This window comes from Ursus americanus, chromosome 19 (genome assembly GCF_024610735.1).
Source record: "Ursus americanus isolate L20-20 chromosome 19, mUrsAme1.1.p, whole genome shotgun sequence".
Lineage (NCBI taxonomy): Eukaryota > Metazoa > Chordata > Mammalia > Carnivora > Ursidae > Ursus > Ursus americanus.
This window is the reverse complement of record NC_142145.1, coordinates 45458809-45479990: the sequence shown is the minus strand read 5'-3', so window position 1 is coordinate 45479990 and position 21182 is coordinate 45458809. Positions and strand designations below refer to the sequence as shown.

At 44.9% G+C, this 21182-nt stretch overlaps 2 long non-coding RNA genes across 3 annotated transcripts in view; both read left to right on the top strand.

Annotated features, from left to right (window-relative positions):
* Positions 1–21182, top strand: part of LOC148108504 (uncharacterized) — a 44224-nt gene that overhangs the window by 5977 nt on the left and 17065 nt on the right. For both annotated transcript variants that reach the window (XR_015727728.1, XR_015727727.1), the window contains exons 2-3: positions 18027–18101; positions 18333–18472. This is a non-coding gene — a long non-coding RNA (uncharacterized LOC148108504). The remainder of the gene's footprint in view (positions 1–18026; positions 18102–18332; positions 18473–21182) is intronic.
* Positions 8464–10773, top strand: LOC148108505 (uncharacterized). The gene is made up of 3 exons (XR_015727810.1): positions 8464–8555; positions 9020–9209; positions 9853–10773. It is a non-coding gene; the product is annotated as an uncharacterized LOC148108505 (long non-coding RNA).

Sequence of the window (21182 nt, the reverse complement as noted above, 5' to 3'; positions counted from 1 at the left end):
GAGACAGTGGGGAGTGGGAGGCTTTATAAGCGGACTTGCCAGGTTTCTCATGGCTGAGTCTGGAGCCCCACACGTGATGACAGGAGGCACTCCACTGGTGTCATTAAGCCATGTCTCCCCTAGCTCCATCCCGATCTCACCCAGTCACACAGCAAGCAAGCTGCACGTGGCATGCTGCCCCGTCTGACCCCACCCGTCACTCTTGGCCACAGGAGGTCAGTCTTCAGTGAGTGGCCAGAGAGCAGAGTTACGGGGGGGGGGGGGGGTTCCGTAACAACTGAGGATCCAGGGAGCTCAGGAAGCCTGTGCGGGGTGGGGGCTGGGGGGCGCCAGCTGCCGTGATGACCTACACTGAAGGCCATGGAAGCGCTTTCTCCAGGGTCAGCCAGAGCGTGTTTGTTTTCTTGTTGAACTCTCACTCATCTCTCAGCCACTACAGTGGGTCCCTTGGGATTTCATGCCGTCGGTATAAAATGGAAATGTAGAGGAAAGAGTGTGGGTTTTGGACTCAGCCGATGGGCTGGAGACCCACCTCTGATGCAGCTTGGTGCTATAATCTTGGGCAGGTTTTCAAACCTGGCAAAAAGAAAAAAAAAAAAAAAGGAAAAAGAAAAATCAGCTGCCTCCCCCCCCCCCCAGCCCTAAGATAAAAAGGGCAAAAGGCTCCTTAAGACTCACATGGGGGGCACCTGGGTGGCTCAGTCGGTTAAGTGTCTGCCTTTGACTTGGGTTATGATCCCAGAGTCCTCCCATCAAGCCCCACATGGGGCTCCTTGCTCCTCGGGGAGCCTGCTTCTCCCTCCCCCTATGCCTGCCCATCCACCGGCTTGTACTCTCTCTCTTTCTCTCTCTCTCTCTCTCTCCCAAATAAATAAAACCTTAAAAAAAAAAAGTGACTCACATGGGACCCAGCCTACTTTAGGGGATTTAAGTCAAAGCTCTGCCTGGTACGGAAGAGGGTGCCTTTGCCTGCTAAGTCTTTTGTGCTCTACACACCAAGGGAAGCCACAGAGCCCCAGAGGAGGCTCCGCAAGACTCAGGGACAGCACTGTGATCTTTTCCAGAAACCCATCTGACTCTGGGTGCCACTGGCCGCATCTTACCAACCAAGAAGCTCTGGCTCTGCAAGCTAAAGCCATTTGCAGAGACCCAACGCCGGGTGCTCCGCTTCGGAGCACAGGTATCTATCTCCCTGCTCCGTGCTGGCACTGGGCCCAGAAGACGACACAAACTGGAAAGACCAAGCTGCAGGGGACATAAGGAAAGGCAGTAGGGACTAGGTTTGGAGAGACTGTGGCCTTTGGTAAAGAACATCTCTCTGCATCTGGTCCTGACCTACTTCTGATCTTTGACCGAGACGAGCTGGGGCTGCAGCAGAAGATGACGGCTGTGTCGGTCCGCCGATGGGTGATCTTCCAAGTGCTATTATCCACGTGGTTCTGCATTGTCAGTTGTTCCACAAATCCAAGAGCTAACATCATTTGGTCTAAAGACACGGCAGAATAATTACAAGGTGGATAAAGCCCTCACGTCAAAGGAAAGGGAAATTTAAAGCAGAAGCAACTAATTACTGTCCAGGGAAGGCATTCACTGGCCTCAGACTTCATTTTCTTCTTTTAGTAATTTCATTTACACACTCACAAAAATGGAGAGAAATCTAAAATAAAAGCAAACCTGGTTACCTAGCAAGAAAATGTGCGGCACTCTGAGCTTCCTATGCCCTGCTTCCTCCCATTAAATTCTTTTATGTAAATTGCTTCCTCCCTGTGCCTCAGGCATAATAAATATTCATTGAAGGAAGGAAAGAAAGAAATTGCACAAGTGGGAGATGAACTAAAATGTAAAGATTCCCAAACCCCGCTCTCAATAGCATCATGTATTCTATTACTAAAGGTTAACGGGAAATTGATCCGTTCATCAATCAGTGGAAGGCTTTCAGAAATGGCTTGGCTCTTCAACTATTTGGTGAAAACGAAGGGAACCACTTCCTCTCCTGGGTCCAAGGTCTCCCCAGGTGAGTGGATTCAGTTCCACCTATGGATTCATCAAAGTGGCACCATCACCTACATGCAAAGCAACTCCCTGCATTTAAAAGAATTGAAAAGAGAAAAGAAAGCCCTGGATCCCGAGAGGAGCTGCTTTCCAACAAGGAGAATCAGAGGCTGCAGGAGCGCTGCAACCCAAGAGCTTCTCAACCGAAACAACTCCGGCTTCTGCAACGAGAGCTCAGAATCCGGCTGCTACGTCGAACAGAACAGAAACACACGTGCCTTTTACTGAGCACACGGCAGGTACCAGGCACGATGCTAACCTCTTGGCTCCACAATCTCATTTAATCTCAACTACCTTAGGAGCAGGTATTTTTCCTCCGTTTAGCACAGGAGGAAACTGAGACTCAGGGAGTAAGCCCCAAGGTTACCCCAAGGCTCTGCAGCCCCAGCTTGTCCCAGTAAAGATCAGAGGCAGCTCGGTCCTCACAGGACTACGATTCACACTGTATTAACCCTGTGCGTCTGATGCTCCAACCTGGGGGGAGGGCAGGCTTGCTGATCTGGAGGGACTGCGTCTCCCAGGGTTAGCTAATTCGCAGAGATGGGGAAGGGCCCTGCATATGCCCCCCTGCAATCCAGAGCCCATGCCCCACCACCTCCTCTGTGGCTCTCACACCCAGGGCCATTATTCCCCTGGGTCGGGTGCCAGATAGCCAGGGAGAAGCCCTATGGCCCCCAAGTCCATTGAAATTATTCACATCAGACACTCCCAACCCTCCTTACCCTGCCTTACACGTTTCTTCCACAGAAACCACAAGAAAGGCTCTTGCCCCCACTGTACCCTTTGCTCCTGTCCCCCCTCTGGCCCTGATGCCTCCTCCTGGGCTCCCCCGCCCCCCCACGGCATGGTGTGCCCCCTCCTATTGGGATCCATGAGTATCACAAGCTATGTTTTCAATGGCAATTATCTCCTGATCTGTTCTCACCATACCTGAAAAATAATAAGACCTACATTTTAATACACACACCTAGGGGCACCCCTGCACTAACCTGAGTCCTGAAAGCTGAGACACAAGAGGGAAACATCCCGTCTTATTGATTTGTAGGATTGGTGTGTTCAAAGACAAACTAAGGCCTTCAGGACTATATTCCAAGGACAAGAAGGACCACTAGTCCAACCCATTAGCCCTCCTCGACCCCCACAGCAGGCTTTCCTTTCCCGCTGAGTTTCAGTGGCATTGCGGTGACAGGGAAGGAAGGTGTCAGAATATCTGGGGGGCCTTGATTTGCACATCCAACAAGAGTGGGTTAGAAAAGGCTGAGAACGTGAGACTAAAACAAAGTCCTCCTTCCCCTCTGGTGGGTGGGCATTCTTCCTCCAGAAAGTGTTCTTCCCTGCTAGATGGAGGCTTTTAACTTAGGGGTACAGTTAGCTACCTAGGGACAGCTGGCCAAATTAGCATACTTAGAACAGATCATTAAGCCAAAGGCTTCAGTTGAAAATAGTGATTAATCACCAAGATAACTTTATTTAGCCTGTTTCCCGCCTCACTGTTCTGGGCTGACACACACAGGACGGTCCACTTCCTGGAGCTCATCTCAGCCCAACCCCACATTTAGGAAAAGCAGCGAGCGCACGGGTGAGCTCGAGGGCCTCAGTACTGCCCTTGCCCCGCTCCCCCTCTCTGGCTCCAAGTGACTTCTGCACGTGAATAGAAAATCCACAGAGCACTCCAACACCCGAGCACTAAAACATCACCCAAACGCCACATCTGCTTTCAAAGGCATGCTTTTCAAAGGAGTCTTAGTCACCCAAGATAGAGCTAGCTTTCCGCCCTCTGAGTCACAACGTTAACAGGGATTTGCTGTCCTTGGTGGACACTGGGTACTCACTGAGCTTCCATTATGTGTACCTGAGTGATTGGCGGAGGGTCTTCTGGGAAGGATGGAGCGGCACATTCGACCGCAGGAGAGGCCTACACCAGATCTCGCATCTGCGGGGCTTCCAAAACAGGCTAGAGCGTAGCGGGCCAGAGAAATTGGTTGGCATTATTCTTCCTGGTAACAGATTACTCCCTATCTGTACAAGGGGGTGGTGTTACTTTTGTAAATCCTGGCCTGGCCCCAGAGCCCCACCTGAGATCCCTTCTCTGGGCACACGCTTACTTCTGGGTGGAACCCCAGACTTACATACGTCCAACTCTGTAGCTGCACTTGGATACCAGCTAGGCACCTTGAGCTGAAATATGCCTGAATCTAAATACTGCTTATTCACCCCAGACGATTCATCTCCCGAATGTCCCAATTTCAGTAAATAGTATCACTGTCTATCTCGGGGCTCAAGCCAAAACCCTATGACTCATCGTTGGTCCCTTCAGCCTGCCGTTTTGGTTTCTCCTCCTACACGCACCTCAGATCCGTCCACATGTTTGCGTCTTCACTGTGCCCCCAAATCGGGCTGTCAGTCTTTCTCCCCGGCTACTGTGGTAGCCTCCTCACCGGACACCCTGTATCAGCTCTAGCTCTTTATAAGTCATTCTTCCCACCGCGGCCAGAATGATTTTGGTAACACACCAGACAGATACAGCCATCAAGAGAATTCTCTATTAAGAAAGAAAGGTTAGAGCTCCTTATTACAATGAATGTGTTAGTCATTTATTTCAATCAGGCCTGAAGGGAGAAATCTGAAGCCTTGATACTTTCTTACCAAAAAAAAAAAAAAAAAAAACCAAGATAAAAAGAATTCATGTCCCTAAGGAATTATAAACAGTGGGCCGAGTGCAATTATCAATTAATATGTTGCTTTAGGATTGATGGTTTCATTCTAAAGGAGATGGTATATTACACTTTTAAAGTCCTGATGTCTCTCAAATAATTCTTACAGGCTGGCCAAGACATGTTCATAATAACCAAATACAAAACAAGTCAATCTGAAACAACGGGGCCTTTACCCTAACGTGGGTTAGGATTATATTCCAAAGATTTCCAAGTCAAATATCCTACTAATATTGTGAGCCTTTCTCCTAGCAATTAATTAGTTGTAAAAGGCTTTATAGCTCTGGGCCTCGTCTTCTCAAGGCAACGGAGTCATCAGACTCTTACCTTCCCAAGCTTCTTTGCTAACAACCGATTATTAGAGGTCTGCAAGTTTCCGATATCAGTATCACCTTTAATAACTGTATTTTTACAGCCCTATCAACATTATAGGTCTCACCGTTTTCCAGTTCTACGTTAAAGAATGTGGAATTGACAAGTCCCCGTGACCACCTGTCCCTCTCCTGCTTAGAACCATTGTGTAGCTTCACTTTGCTTTGGAAACTCCTCCTCTTCCTGAAGTCAAGGCCCTGGAAGGGTGCCCTCTGGTCACCTCATGAGTCTTCTCTCCCCCCTCCCCCGGTGCCCCTCTGGCCACCCACCATCCTCCAACTTCATCACAGACCCCAATGCCTCAACGCTCTTCCCTGGTTCTTTCTGTAAGGGATCCTTCTTGCCTCCAATTAAAATCACTTCTGGAATACTTGTGTTGGTTAAGAGCGTGCTCAGCTACAAGCCACAGAAAACCAGACTAGCTAGAGCATTGAGAGAGAGAGAAAGAAGGAGAGTTTCTTTTTCCCCCGTGAGCCGTCTTGAGACGTAGTCAGCGGCTCAGCTCCGCATCCCCTCAGCTTCATCAAGGACTCAGCCCTTCGCCGCTCTGTCGGGATTTCATCTCATGCTTGCTGTTTCATGATCTGAAGAAGCTGTTGCCAGTCCAGATGGCTCACTCATTTTGTTTGAGGCGGCAGAAATGGGGGGAAGGCAAAAGGCTCTCTCCTCCCTGGGCAGGAACAGAGCCCCCGCTTACCCTCCGCAGCCCCTTGAATGTCACTGAGTCTCGTGTCTGCTTTTATGCCTGTCGCTGGCCAAGGGGAATGGGGTGATCCTCACTGATCTAGACCAGCCGTGATTCACCCCTGGGGCTGGGGTAGGGGCTCTGCTCTCACAATCAAGAAACCCCCACCTGCCCTCCGAATGCACTAGGTTCTGCCAGAACAAAAAGGTGGGGGTGGGGAGTGGAGTGACACTGGGCAGTTTCGGCCGCAGCCCCGCCTCTTTACTTTCTATACTGTCACCGTCTTCATGTCCTTTACTGCGGCAACTGTGATCCGGAAGGCCTTGAATATTTATTGACCTACGTATTGCCTATGTCCCCCACCGGAAGGGAAGCTGCATGAGAGCAGGGACCTTGCCAGTCTCGTTCACAACACATCCCCAGTGCCTGGCAACCAATGTATGTTTCTTTGGGTAGATAAGTAAAAATTCCTGCTACCGTGTGTATGACCGATCACTACACATCAGCTCTTTTGCATATGTTAGTGCATTTAATACTCATTACAGCTCCATGTGGTCCTTAATGGTCTTCCATCTGACAGATGGGAAGAACTAAGGCTTAGGGAAGGATTCACACCCATGAAGCCTTCACAGTGAGTGATGCAGGCTTGGTTTGAGCTCCAGGATCCAACTTCCAGACCTAAGTGAGTCTTAGGCCACCAAGTGCCATCATTCCCTTGAGGTAGCAGTTGCCCACTGCCCGGTGCACATCCTCTCGGCCACCTCTGTTTTCAGAGCAGCTGTGGGAGACCTTTCCTTGCCAGCTCTCTTCCTTTGTGCTGATAGGGTGAAGGACCTCTGCACCCCAACACGCCAGAGCCCATTTGTCCCACCCAGCTGGAGGTGCAGCAAGTTACCTCCAGGAGAATCCTCCCCCGATGGGGCATGGGAGCTGGTGGATAAATTCTCCAGCCTCTACTTTAGGTGGACAGTTCTGGCCTTCTGCGTGCTCCTCAGAGTACCAGGGGAAAGCCCTCCCCCCCCCACCCCATGCCTAGTTCCAATTGCCCCCTATTTGAGGCAGCATAGTGTCCCCAAAGATGTCCATCCTTGAACCCCAGAGCCTGTGAATGTTGCCTTTTCTGGCAAAAGAGATTTTGCAGATGGGATTGAGTGAAGGACCTGGAGATGAGGAGAGTATCTGGGGTAATCCTGACGGACCAAGTCTAATCTCATGGGTCCTTAAAAGCAGAAAGTTTTTCCCAGCTGTGCTCAGAATGAGCCTTGGTGACAGAAAAAGGATTCAGGGAGATGTGATGTTGCCAGCTTTGAAGATGGGGGAAAGGGCCACAAGCCAAGGGATGACAGCAGCTTCTAGAAATGAAAAGGAAGGGAGAAGAATCATGGTCTTGGCTTCCGGTAATTTTAGATTATGGTGATCATTTTTTAGTTATATATTTTATTGATTATTTCTAAATGTAGTCATGATTTATGCTATTTGGAAGGAATTTAATACCTTAAACTTTATTAAGATGACATGGGGCTCAGTTATTTTAATGACCTAAGATCTTTGGAAAATGTATTAGTCTGTATTACCTGATGATGGACTTGATACTGTTAAGGAAAAAATATTACCTATATTATTACCTATCATTACTACCTTTATTAGTATTACTAATACTAATCAGTGTTCGTATCATTACATGTATTAAACTGATACTGGTAAGGAAATAATATTACCTATGTCACATCTATAATATCATCTGTATTATAAAAAACACTATCAGAGCGCCCGTGTGGCTCAGTTGGTTAAGCATCTGACTCTTGATTTTGGCTCAGATCATGATCTCAGGGTCGTGGGATGCAGCCCCACATCAGGCTCCACGTTGGACGTGGAGCCTGCTTAAGATTCTCTCTCTCTCCCTCTGCCCCTCCTCCCACCCCTCCCCCCACTTGTGCACGCGCACGTGCGCGCTCTCTCTCTCTCTCTCTCAAAAACACCCAAAAAACCCCACTATCATCAAAATTTCCCTACAGGGAGCTTTGCAGGTCCTACTATGTCTATGCAATACACAATTGTCCAATTATTCACCTTCCTTCCATTTTCAAATCCTCAAGAGGATGTTGGTGCCTCTTTAAAGGTATTCTAACCCCGACGAGGGGGCTGTGCAGTAATTCATCAGGCAGCGTGGATTCGGAGAGACCGTGGTGGAGCTGCTGGTGAGCAGCAAGAGCTGTGCACCTGAGCCCCTAGCCCCTTGATGTTTCTTTTCTAATAACTACTCGTTGTCCTGCTAAAGTCCAAAAAAGTGCAGGTCATACTCGCCGGAAGGATTGCTAGCAAAGGGCTATCGGAAGCCGTAAGTGACAGGAAACCTGGTTCCAGCTCAGAAATCCTCTTGTGTCCATCTATCTGCTGTACCGGAGGGAGGTCTATAAATAGCAGGCCGGGCAGCAGCAAGCTGGCCTCACTCTCATGCCTCTGTGACCCGGGACTCTTGCACTTGATTCCGCAGGCAGGCGGTGGCGGGGCAGCTGTTGGCGGGGCGCGCTCTGGCCGACAGCTGCTCTGCGTTAGTGACGGGCGGATTTCCCCGGGGGGGGGGGGGGGGAGCCCTCGACGTGGCCCAGCCTCCCTCGCTGCAGCACCCATCCCTCCCTCTCCCCGCTCATTACAGCGCGGCTGTGGAAAGCGTGGGCTCTACAACCGAAGGTTGTCTAAGGGAGACGTAGGGTCTGCATGGAAAACGACAAGTAAGTACGCATAGAAATAGCCCGTCTCCGCAGCCCCCATCCAGGGTCACCAGGCGCCGATGCAGGCAGCGAGCTTCCAAGCCTGCTGTCAAGCCTCCGGTAACTGCAGGCCTCCCCCTGATTGGATTCAAGAGCAAGGCGAGAAGCAGGGAAATCCCCAGGCTTTCAAATGCTCTGCGCCAAGACACTGCATAGACCAGTGATGAGGCCGTGTTATGAGTAAGAGTTAGGATTTACGTAATCTTGTGTCCGGAAGGGAAAGACAGGGAAGGAGAGGTGGACAGAGGGAGGGAGGAGGAAAGCAGGGAGGAGGCTCTACTCCTGAATCTGGAAAAAACTTTGAAATATGTGCAGCTTCTCTTCATTCTCTCTATTGTGTTCTGGAACCCGTCCAGGGTCCATAACCGTGGCAACCTTATGTGGGTCAGGTTGGGCTCCCCTTATAACCTTTCCTCCTTCTCCAGATCAGCCTCTCCTGCGTCCCAGGATCTGGCCTCCAGGCCCTGATGTCTGCCTGCCGACCTCAGAGTGGTGATGGACAGAAACAGAAGTGGTGGCATCAGGCTAAGATGGTACCCCTCTCAGAGAAGGCAGTTTCTGTCCTCAGGCAAAGCGACACAGACCAGCCTTACTCTGATCCTGGCCCCACGCCAGGTGCGGCTCCACTTCCCGCCTGGCCCGACCCATCCCTCCCCTCTCCCACCTTGGCGATGGCTGTGCTCTCTTACCCTCATGCAGGGCTCTGCTTCAGTGTCCCCCCCTCAGAAAGTACTCTCCTGTCTACACCACCCAAAATTGCACCCTGTCTATCTGCTGTCCCTTACCCTTTATTCGTAAGGGTATTATTTATTATAATATTTAGTAAGATGCTTTACTTTCCTTCTGCTTATTAACTGCCTAATTTTATATCAAATATTCCTGTGCTATAAAGGTCTACTTGTAGCCACTCTGGAATATAAAGAATAGAAGCTCTGTGTAACAACCCGCATGCTCTTTGCACGGGGAAAGAACCGTGTTTCCCATGCTTTCCCGTAAGAGAGAGACCACACGCGTTACGCAGGCAGATGACTCCCCCACGTCCGTGTCCCCCTCCTTAGAAAGTAAGAATGTTCCTGGCAGCTTAAATCCTCAACCCATGGACAGTTTGGAGTTAAATACAAATGGTGTCTTGAGTAACTTCTCCCTCCTTATAGTTAGAACTCTGAAAAAGAACTCTGATTCCAAAGGGATGATCGGTACTGCAGAACAGACTACTTTTAAACACATACAGCTTTAAACGAGTGGGTTTCTCCATCAGGAAGCGAGACTTTGATCAAGAATAAAGAGCAAGGCATGCGGTGACTCTGAATCTCCAGTCATTCTCAGGCCAGGTGAGCGTCAGAGCCCTGGAGGACAGGCAGGAGAAGGAGTTCGAAATGGGAAACTGAGACGCAAGAGGAGTCCCTTTCAGAAGTTTCTGCGTCTCCTCCTCCATCCAGTGAGACCCCTCTCCCTGGCCCCCGCTGCCAACACCAGTAATATTCCTTTCTCCCCACCGCTCGCTTGCCTTCTTCACCCTCTGTGCATTAGGAAAGAAGAATTCATCCAAGCAGTTGTAAAATGATCCAATTTAAGACATTAGGTCTCCTGGGAGTTATATTTTAAATGGGAGATGTAAAATCCATCCTTAGAAATGAAGCTCAAATATCACCTTCTTGCCAGCTCTCCCTACCCCCCAGGGACCGTGTCCATGGCTTCCGGTTGGGGCTCCCATAACACTTGTAATTTCTCCATCTTGCATGTGCCACATATTATAGTAGGTTGTGTACTGGTGCGTTCAATAGGGACAAGGGATATGCCCAGCTGCAAGCTCGCAGAGTTCTCAGCGTAGAGCAGATGCGCCGCGAACATTGACTAAAGGAAGGAACCAATGAACAAGTGTGCGAATCTTCCCTGTGGGACTAGCGCGCTTCTGAGCCAGCACTGGTGTCTTACTAACCTTTCAGTCTGAAAGGCAATATGGCCCAGCCGAGGTAGGACTCCACAGCCAGACTGCCTGAGTAAAACTCCAAATTCTGGGGCGCCTGGGTGGCACAGCGGTTAAGCGTCTGCCTTCGGCTCAGGGCGTGATCCCGGGTTCCGGGATCGAGCCCCGCATCAGGCTCTTCTGCTATGAGCCTGCTTCTTCCTCTCCCACTCCCCCTGCTTGTGTTCCCTCTCTCACTGGCTGTCTCTCTCTCTGTCGAATAAATAAATAAAATCTTTAAAAAAAAAAAACTCCAAATTCTGTCACTTAGTCGCTAACTGTGTCTCAGTTTCCTCTTCTGTAAAATGGAGATAATGGTACCTACCTCCTAGGGTGTAGCGATCATTAAAAGGGTTAACATTTGTAAAGCACTTCAGCTGGGACCTACCAGGTACCATGTGAGTAATAGCTATTCATATTCTTGTTATTGCTTGAATTCTTAGTAGCTACGTCGCAGAGATTCAGTAAATGGGCGTCTTGGGCATCGGTCACAGATGGTCAAGGGACAGAGTTACACCTCCTCCCCTCTCCTGCAGTCACAACAAGATGCCACTCACGCACGGGTGCAGACGGCAGGCTCTGGGCATAGCCGGAGAGACAGACGAGGAGAATACCAAAGACAAATTCCACCAACCACGAACTTCATGTCTGGGTTCCTTCCTCTGCCCAGTAGTGAATGCTTTGGTTTCTTTATGCCATTTTTTGAAATAGTACAAATATCAGTGGAATTCGTACCAAATTTCTTCAGATGACTACCTCAAGTGACTGATTCCTTTACCCAAGAACACTTAGTCTTTGCGTAGACAAAGTGGATGGTTAAACACATTCATGTTTATAACCCTTCCCTGAGTCTTGGTCTTTATCTTCGAGAAGGGAACGTCCTCAAAGCAAACATCTGGCCACTCTCGACTGAATTGCGCCTTGGAAATTACTATTCAAGTGACCCGTTGGAGAGAGGCAAAAGTATCCTGGCAGTACAGTGATCTATGGGCAATTTGTTTTCAATTGTATATTTGTAAAGCAAATACTGAGTTTCAGACTGATTGTGGGAACTTAGCAAAAAAGGGTCTGAAAAATGTTTACAACAAAACATTTCAAGGTAAATAAGAATATAAAGGTAAATATTAAGGTAAATCAAATATAGAACATTATCAAAAGCAAATTTCTCAAATGTTCTTGTTTGAATCACCTAAGCTAGATATGAGGTCAGGAGATGTACTAATTAATTTGTGCCTGTTGGTTACAATGAAAATAACTATAGGCATGTATGAAGGCATTCTGTTTGGGTCTTTGTTTTTTGTACTTTTCACTTTACCTGCTATATTTTAATTATTTGTGGTCTGTATGCCCTCTCCCCTCCTGCACGCACACACATGAATGTATGGTCCATATGAAAATGCTTTATTTTTTATTTTGTGCCCTTTTCCATTGGCACCGGCCACATAGTAGGTACTCAATAAAAAATGGTTACATGAATGACGAAATTACAAGTCTTTTGAAACAAACTGCACTCTCCGAGTGAAACTCAGACACTTAATAAAATTCTGGAGGTTCACAAAATCCCCCATTCTCTAAAACTTGGCCCTTTTCCAGAGCAGGTACAAGGTACTAAAGGAAAATTCTGAGGGGGAAGAGAAGCCAGTGATTATTCCAGTAACATAGCTCGAGAAAATCAGAGGACTAACCACTCAGTGAAAGGAAAGGATAACCTTTGCCTTAACACAGAGAAAAGGAAACTGGAATAAAAATAGAAACATCTGAGAATTTATTTTTCCAGAAGATGTTCTAGGAAGAAAAAGAGTGTGGACTATGTTTTCAGGTACAGATTATTTGGTTTGTACCCTACGTATTATGTGGTCGACTCTTCAAAAGGAACGGTCTGCTGCTGATTATGCTACCAACTACCATAAAAAGAAATATGGTTACTGGATGTGTGGTCAAAGTATGAGTTTAAATGAGTTTGCCCTTTCACCAGAGCAATGAGTGTGGCCTTGGCCTTATGACTTAACTGCTCTGTCTCAGTTTCCTCATCTATAAAAAGGGGATGATGACAACCCTTACCCCTCATGGAGTTGTTCTGATGATTACATGAGAACACTCATGAAGTAGTGACTGACGTATATGACAACTCAATAAACATGAGCTGTTGTTATGATCATCAGCAAATCCTACCAGCACAGGGCTCACACCACTTGGAGATGTTGTTTTACGAGAGTATCTTTCTCTCCCAAATTGTAAACGAGGAAAGACCAGTCGCTCTTTTCCAAATGTGCTATGCTTCTCTCGGCACGCGGCCCTTGCACTTATGGACCATTCTGCCAGCTTCCCCATCTGCTCCCTCATTAGAGCATCAGCTCCTTGCAGGTGGGGATGATGTTTATTCATTCCTGTATCTTCAGTCTGGCAGAATGCCCAGCTTATAGTGGGGGCTCAAGGAATACTGTATTACAAAAAGGATAACTATTTAATAACAATGTTAACATTTTGCTAGTATCTGAAATAGCTGTTTTACCCATTAACACGACTCTTGCCTAATTCTGCTTGGAACAACATTCATAATAAACACCGCCACAGCAATCTGAACTTCTCTAAAAAGATACAGTCAAGCAAAAAGTCCAAATACCATGTCACATGGTAAGTTTAGGACAATGGCATTTTCAAGGCCAGGACAAAACTAGCCATTTAGGCTTAAAGTTCAGAGACTCAGAAAATTTTAAGACTTGTTTCTGACCACAGTGGAGCCACAAGGACTGGATTTACTGTCCCTGAGACAAACAGAATTTGTGAAACAAAATGGGAAGCAATTCGACATCAGGCAACAAAGAATTATGGTCTTGGAGGGACAGGAAAAAAATGAGGTGAGCTAGGATTGCCTTGAGCGTGTTTCCAGGCCACAGCACAGGACAGGAAATCCAGGTAGACATCGACAGAGTCTGTGAGTTGAAGAGGTGAAGCTGAGTCAGGAGAGATCAATGTGCCAAGAGTTCATAGGACAGAGTCCAGAAGAGGAGATGCCTGTCCAGTGAGGAAAAACACCAATGATCCGAAGAGGAGTCCCCTCAAGTATTCAGCTAAATACTGCCTAGTGCTTGCAAGTGAGATAAGTAGCCGAGGCCAGGGAAAAACCTCCTCTTTAAAGGATGAGAAGTAACAGTGCTCAGCGCTCAGAAAGGTCCAGGAATAGCCTCTGTTGCCATCAGCCAGACAGAAAACCTCATGATTCTCAGGCCATTGGTAAAGTACAAAAGTCTTTGGCTGAATAGTGAGGAATAATTATTAACCTTGGACTGAGCACTCCTCCAGGCCCACCTAACAAATCTTAAAAGCAAGACCTAAAAAGATCAATTTATTTTTAAGTACCTTCTTTGCATTCCAGAACAATATTTATAGAAATACAAAAATATCCAGCACCCAAGAAGATAAAATCCACAATGTCTGGAATCCAAAAAAAAAAAAAAAAAACAAAGCAGGCAAAAAAGCAGGAAAATGTTATGATAAGGAGACTCATGATAAGGAGAAAATCAATCCATTGAACTAAGTCAGAACTGACACCAATGTTAGAGTTAGCAGACAATGATATTACAATGGTTATAACATGGGGTGCCTGGCTGGCTCAGTCAGAAGAGCATGTGACTCTAAATCTCAGGGTTGTGAGTTCGAGCCCCATGCAGGTATAGAGATTACTAAGAAAACCAAATTTGAAAAACTTAAAAAAATTGTTATAACACTATTCTTTTTTTTTTAAAGATTTTATTTATTTATTCGACAGAGATAGAGACAGCCAGCGAGAGAGGGAACACAAGCAGGGGGAGTGGGAGAGGAAGAAGCAGGCTCATAGCAGAAGAGCCTGATGTGGGGCTCGATCCCATAACGCCGGGATCACACACTGAGCCGAAGGCAGACGCTTAACCGCTGTGCCACCCTGGCGCCCCGTTATAACACTATTCTATATGTTCAAAAAATTAAAGTAGATGCATGGAAAATATCAAAGATCCAAATCTGGGGCATTCAGATAGCTCAGTACTTTGAGCGACTGACTCCTAGTTTGGGCTCAGGTCGTGGTCTCATGGTCATGAGATCAAGCCCCGCATTAGGCTCCATGCTCAGCACAGAGTCTGCCTGAGATTCTCTCTCCCTCACCCTCCGCCCCTCCCCACTCCAAGCTCTCTCTCTCTAAAAATAAATAAATAAATAAATAAATAAATAAATAAATCTTTTTAAAAAAATCCATGTCAAACATCTGGACATGAAAACTATAATGTGTGAGATGTTAAGGACAGTTAATATTATTAATGGCTGTAGGAGTGCTGACAAAACTGACTCTATCTTTAGCCCTTCATCTTGTTCCTGTCTGTGCAGGAAGCCTTGTTCTGATTGTCCGTCGGCTATAGATGCCTCCACTTTAAATAACCGCCCTTACCCTATAAAATCTGTGGGCGAGGTCTGGACTTCGTGGAGAAGAGCTGCATAACACTGAGTTGTTGTCCACGAGATTGCCCCGTCAGTAAGTTAACCTGGATAAAACTCAGTATAAATGGTATCCAGTGTCATTTTTTGGTCTCAAAGTGCCTTGTCAGTCTGGAGGATACTTAACTGTCCCTCCTCCACTTTCCAATGGCAAATGAGATATTGCAGATGGAAAAATTAGTGACCTTGAAGATCGAAGACATAGAAATAGAAGTTTTCCAAAATGAAACAAAGAAGAGAGAATTTTTGTAACAAACAGAGCATCTGTGTGCTGTGAGACAATTTCAACAGGGCGAATATACATACATATATATAAATATAAAAACATACATATATATATATATATATATATATTTGCAGTCCCTGAAAGAGGACAAAGACAGAAGTATAGAAAAAAAGTCTGAAGAAATAATGGCTGAAAATTTCCAAACTGGGTAGAACTATAAACCCACAAATCCAATAAGATCAGTGAACTCCAAATGCAAAAAACATAAATAAGGCAACATCAAGGCACCTCGTAATTAAATTGCTCAGGGGGGGCACCTGGGTGGCTCAGTCAATTAAACATCCAACTCTTGGTTTCTGCTCAGGTCATGATCTCACAGTTCTGAGATTAAGCCCCAAGTTGGGCTCCGTGCTCCGTGGGGAGTCTGCTTGTCTCCCTCTCTCTCTGCCCTTCCCTCTGCTGTCACATTCTCAAATAAATAAATCTTTTTAAAAAAAGTTTTGATAATAATGAAAAAAATTTTAAAGTTTGATAATAGAGAAAGAGAAATCCTAAAAGTAGCCAAATGGGGGAAAATACACATAGGGAGGAACAAACGTAAGGATGACAGCACATTTTTTTGCTGGAAACAATGCAAGTGAGAAGACAATGCAACAATATCTCTCAGTGTACTGAAAGATCGCTTGATGTGGCAAGCATTACCTGATTCCAAAACCTAAGGTAGAAATTACAAGAAAACTACAGATCAATATTGCTTATAAAGTTGGCTCCATTTATTCAGACAATATGATTGTTTATGTAGTCGATGTGAGGGAATCTACAAAGACACTAAAACTAATAAATGAGTTTACCAATGTCATGGGATATAAGATAAATACACAAAATTCAACTGTGTTTCTATTAGCAGTGAACAATTGGAAATTGAAATTTTAAAAAACAATACCATTTACGGTACATCAAATATATGAAATGCTTAGAGATATATCTGACACAAGATATGAAAATCTTTAACATTGAAAACTACAAAACATTGTTGACAGGAATTATAATAATATATATCGTATATATCATATACATATAATATATACCATATATATAACAAATAAATGAAGAGAGAGAGCATCTTCATGGGTCACCAAAATCAGCATTATTAAGATTTCATTCTCCCCAAGTTGATCTGTAGATTCAACTCACTGTCAGTTGAAATACCAGAGGGCTGGGTTTTTGTAGAAATTGACAAGCTGTTTCCAAAATGCAAGGGGATAGTCTAAATAATCTTGAAAAAAAAGTGCAGAGTTGTAGGACTAATGTGACCTGATTTCAAGACTAATTATAAAGCTACACTGGTCAAAAGAGGTGGGATGGGTGTAAAGACAGACAAATGGTGAAATGGAAGGAAATAGTCCAGAATTAGACCTATAAACCTGGGCCACAGCTTTTTGCAAAAGCACAAAGGCATGCAGTGGAGAAAGGATAGTCTCTTGAACAAATGGTGCTAGAATGATTAGATATCCATACGCAAAAAAAAAAAAAAAGGACTTTGATTCATAGCTGTACATAATACCCAAAAATTTACTCAAAATGGATTATAGATCTAAATGTGAAAGTTAAAATTATACAACTTCTATAAGAAAAAAGCCTTTTGACCTTGGGTTACACAAAGATTTCATAGATACAACACTAATAGTACAGCCCCCCTGAATAATAAATTGATAAGTTAGATTTCATCAAAATGAAAAACTTCTGCTCTTGCAAAAAAAAAAAAAAAAAGACCACAGCCTGGGCGAAAATATTTGCAAATCATGTATCTGATGAATGAATTGTATCCAGAATATATAAAGAACTCTTGAAACTATATTATAAGAAAACAGACAACGCAACAGAAACTTTGGGCAAAAGATTTGAACAGACACTTGACCAAAGAAGATAGACTGATAACAAGCACATGAAAAGATGCTCAACATCATTATCCATTAGGGAAATACAAATTCAAACCGCAGTGAGAAACCACTGCAAACCCATTAGAATGACTACAATTAGAAACTTAACCATGGTGAGTGTAGGTGAGGATGTGAGAGACCCAGAGCTCTCCTAGACGGCTGCTGGGAATGGAAAATGATGCGGACACTTTAGGAGACGACTGACAAACTCTCTAAAACTTAAGCATATACCTATTCTATGATCCAGCCATTCGCTTCTTCCTCTTTAATCAAGAGGAAAGGAAATATATGTCTATGAACAAATCCATGTGTATGAATGCTCATGGCGACTTTATTTGTGAGTGAGAAACTAGAGAGAACCCACATTTCTACCCACAAATCAATTAACGGTGCTATCTTTGTGCAACGGAATGCTACTGAGCAACAAAAAGGAATGAAGTATTTACATACGCTCCGACTTGGGTGAATCTGAACGTGATTCTACTGAGTGAAAGAAGCCAAGAAGTACATACTGTAAGATCCCATCTACATGGAATTCTAGAACATGCAAACTAATTTATAATGGCAGAAAACAGATAAGTAGTTGCCTAAGGATAGGTTGGGGCCCGGAGGGGTTGGGGGCAGGGATGACAAAGGAGCAAACTTTTGGGGGCTATGGATATGCTCACTATCTGGTTTGATGGTGATGGTTTCACTGGTTTGTACATACGTCAAAACTTATCAGATAGTACATGTTTAATGTGCAGTATGTTATATGTCAGTTATATCTAAATCAAGATTTTAAAAAAAGATTAAGCTAAAAATTAAACACAAATAATGTTCCTACCTTTTAGCCCTTGACCTTGGTCAAGATGACGTCGCCTGTATAATTCTCTGCAGAGGAAGCGACATCACCTTCACTTCTGGAGGTAAGCCAAGGGGTGAACAAATGCTTTAATCATAATAATCACTGTAGTTCTAGCCCCTGGCTTATAGGAAGTGTGTGTAACAATAATACTTCGTGCCTATAGTTATATGGGTCTAAAAATTTACTAACCAAAGAACTGTGAAAATGTGATTTTCCAACAAGTTATATTTAAGAGGTGATATCTCTGAAGCACTGCACGTGGCAAGAGCATGTATTTCTTTCAAATACACAGAACAAAACCAAGGAACAACTTAATAAACCCTACCCTGCAAGGAGTCCTGAGAACAACGATGCTTCCAGGGACTCGGGATCGGACGTATGCCTGGAGCCACCTACCTTGAAATGCTGAGCAGGGCAAAATCAAAATGGCAGGTAAGTGCATGCCTCTGGTGGAAAAGCCACCTGTAGACTCGGTATTAGAAGGAAGGCAATTTAACGCATGCAGACGTAGCTGAACGAAAACCAGAGATTAAACAGAACTGCTGTAGCTCACACCATCCAAATATTGAGTCGCTGCGATTTTCATTTTTACTGCTGAGTTCAATTCACAAAAACAATAATATTTATTTAACATCCGTTATGTGCCAACAGTGTGGTGTCATCTTTAAGACTGTTAAGCATTAGAATAAATTACAGGAGGCAATGAAATCTTCCTAAGAAGTCTTTATCATTTGGGTACAGAATATGGCTACACAGCATGAGAGACATGCAGATCTTTTAAGAGACAAAGAAATGGGAAACATTATCAGCTAACGAACCTCCTTGTCCTTTCTATGTGTAAGTTTTCACAGCCATCACGCTTTACATAAAACATCAATGGGCCACTACGGCAATCCCCCACGTGTGGCCCAATAATTCATAAACAACGTAGAGGTTATATAGAGTATCCAGTTAACATGCTTGAACAAGGGGCTGTGGGGATGAATGCGGGGGAATGTATTTGGGAGTTCTTGCCCACAAATGAAGTCCTATGGTCATCTGTTCATGAAACAGACAGTCACTGAGTTCTTACGCTGTCTTGGGTGTGGACTAATGGCGGACAAAACAGACATATGGTCTCTGCCTTCGTGAAGGCTATGGGGAGAGGGTAGATCAAAAAATAAATATGTCATCACGCATTGTAATAAACAAAAAAGAGGTGTGTCTACTAGGTGGCAAAGAAAGCTTGCAATACGGCCCAGCTGTAATTTTAGTTCTCTCCAGAAACACCAAAGACATCGCTCCACTGCCCCTTTAATTGTGCTTTTGATGTGTTTTCAAATTAGCAGTAATTATGTGCACCTGACATTTCCGTGCTCCGAGTGCAGCAACCCGTTTGACAAGCGTGCCCTGCTTCTCCCTCCACGTAACCGCTGAGTAATGCACAGGCGGGCCAGCCCCCGCGCGGCACTCAGAGACCACCAGCGGCTGACTGCTTCCAGCAGACAGGCTGCGCTCCTGGGTGCTTGGGGCAGAAAAGACTGCCCGGGCTGCATTCGTCTTTTCAATGCCACCTACACATCTACACATCCAGGTGAGCCACAGTTACCTAGGTGGGTTCTGAGCAACGCTGAGGAAGAAAAGAGAGTTTTGTTCCAAGAGTGGCAGAATTTGGAATTTATTTTCGGGTTCCTTTCTTGTCCCTCCCGAACACCTAGTTCCTCTGTAGCTACATTCAGTGTCACTGGGAAGAACAACCCCACCATTAGCTCAGAGAGGCTCCTGTCTTGCCCCTAAGAAATCCCAAGTTTCTTTTGTGGTAAGTGGCCTGATGAGATCGCATGAGAGGTAAGAAGAATGACTTATATCATCGTATGTTTTGATCATGCATCTCATTGCACTGCTTAAGCTGAGCTTTGATGTTACAACAGTGCCTCATTTGAGGACGCAATAAAAGGCCTTTCACTATGAAATAGACAAGAAGTACGGTTGAAAACAAAAATGCTTCCTGAATGGACTTCATATAGTGTGACAAGCCTTTCTCAAGTGCCATTCTTAAAAACCTCTGCTAATATGTGAACAAATACCAGATGTTAAAGCATTTCCATGGTCTCCCACAGGGGGTTAGGTGAAAAGACGTGTGTTAATGTCAGGTTAGCGAAAAGGTCTACGATCGTGTCTGCACGTGTGAGACGTGTACTAGATCAGTAAACGCCCTTTGTAACGACTATTATAAAGTTAGCGGCCCCTTTGTGACATCAAAGAATTTAGTAGACCCCCACTTATAGTTCTTACACTTTTTTTTGGTTGAGAACATGTAAAAACGACCAAAAAAGTCACTCGGAATATCAGTTGAAGCTTGTATAAAGAGCAAAATGTAGCCCTCCAGCCGTGAGGTTTGGACTCTCATCTTCCACCATCTTTGAGCTACTGTGAGTGAAATAGCAGATCAAAGTTCTCTTTTCATTAATATTTCAATAATGTCACAGTTAGCAATACCATTCTTGGTAATTATTCAAAGACACTACACATATTATAAACCAAATACCCATCTTTTAAAAACGATACAGCAGTTTAATTATATCAAGAAATACACTGGGAAAGGATACCATTTGGCATTAGAGGTTTGGGGAGTTCATAGGACATCACCAACAATCAACCAGAAAGCTTCATATTAATCATAAATGAACTGTTACAATTAACAAAGCTTTCATATCTGAGATGCAGCTGGAGAAATTCATTTTGGAAAGCATTCAGAAGTACCAGGCACAGGAGGCTCTGAAACAACACGAAACTATAGCAAGAAAATAGCAAGAAATAAGTGAAAGCTAAAAACAGGGTAAACAATCAGTGCAGAAGGTGTTCCATTACTTTTATGATCAGCCCTTCGATACTTCAACCAAAGACACAAAAGAGAAAAATGTATAAATATGCCTTCCCTCAAGAACGATCACTTTATTTGGTGTGATGGCTTTCATTTGTTTACAATAAGATGATAGAGAAGACAATTATGGAGGTGAAATCGATTGTAGTCACCGGAGGAAACCAGTCTGTATCTCGGAGCCCACCAGTGTGGTCAGCAGGTGTGTTACAAGCACTTAGGGAATCTGTTATAACTTCAAACGGAAATCCAAGAGAGCACTTTGCATTTGTCCAGAAATCT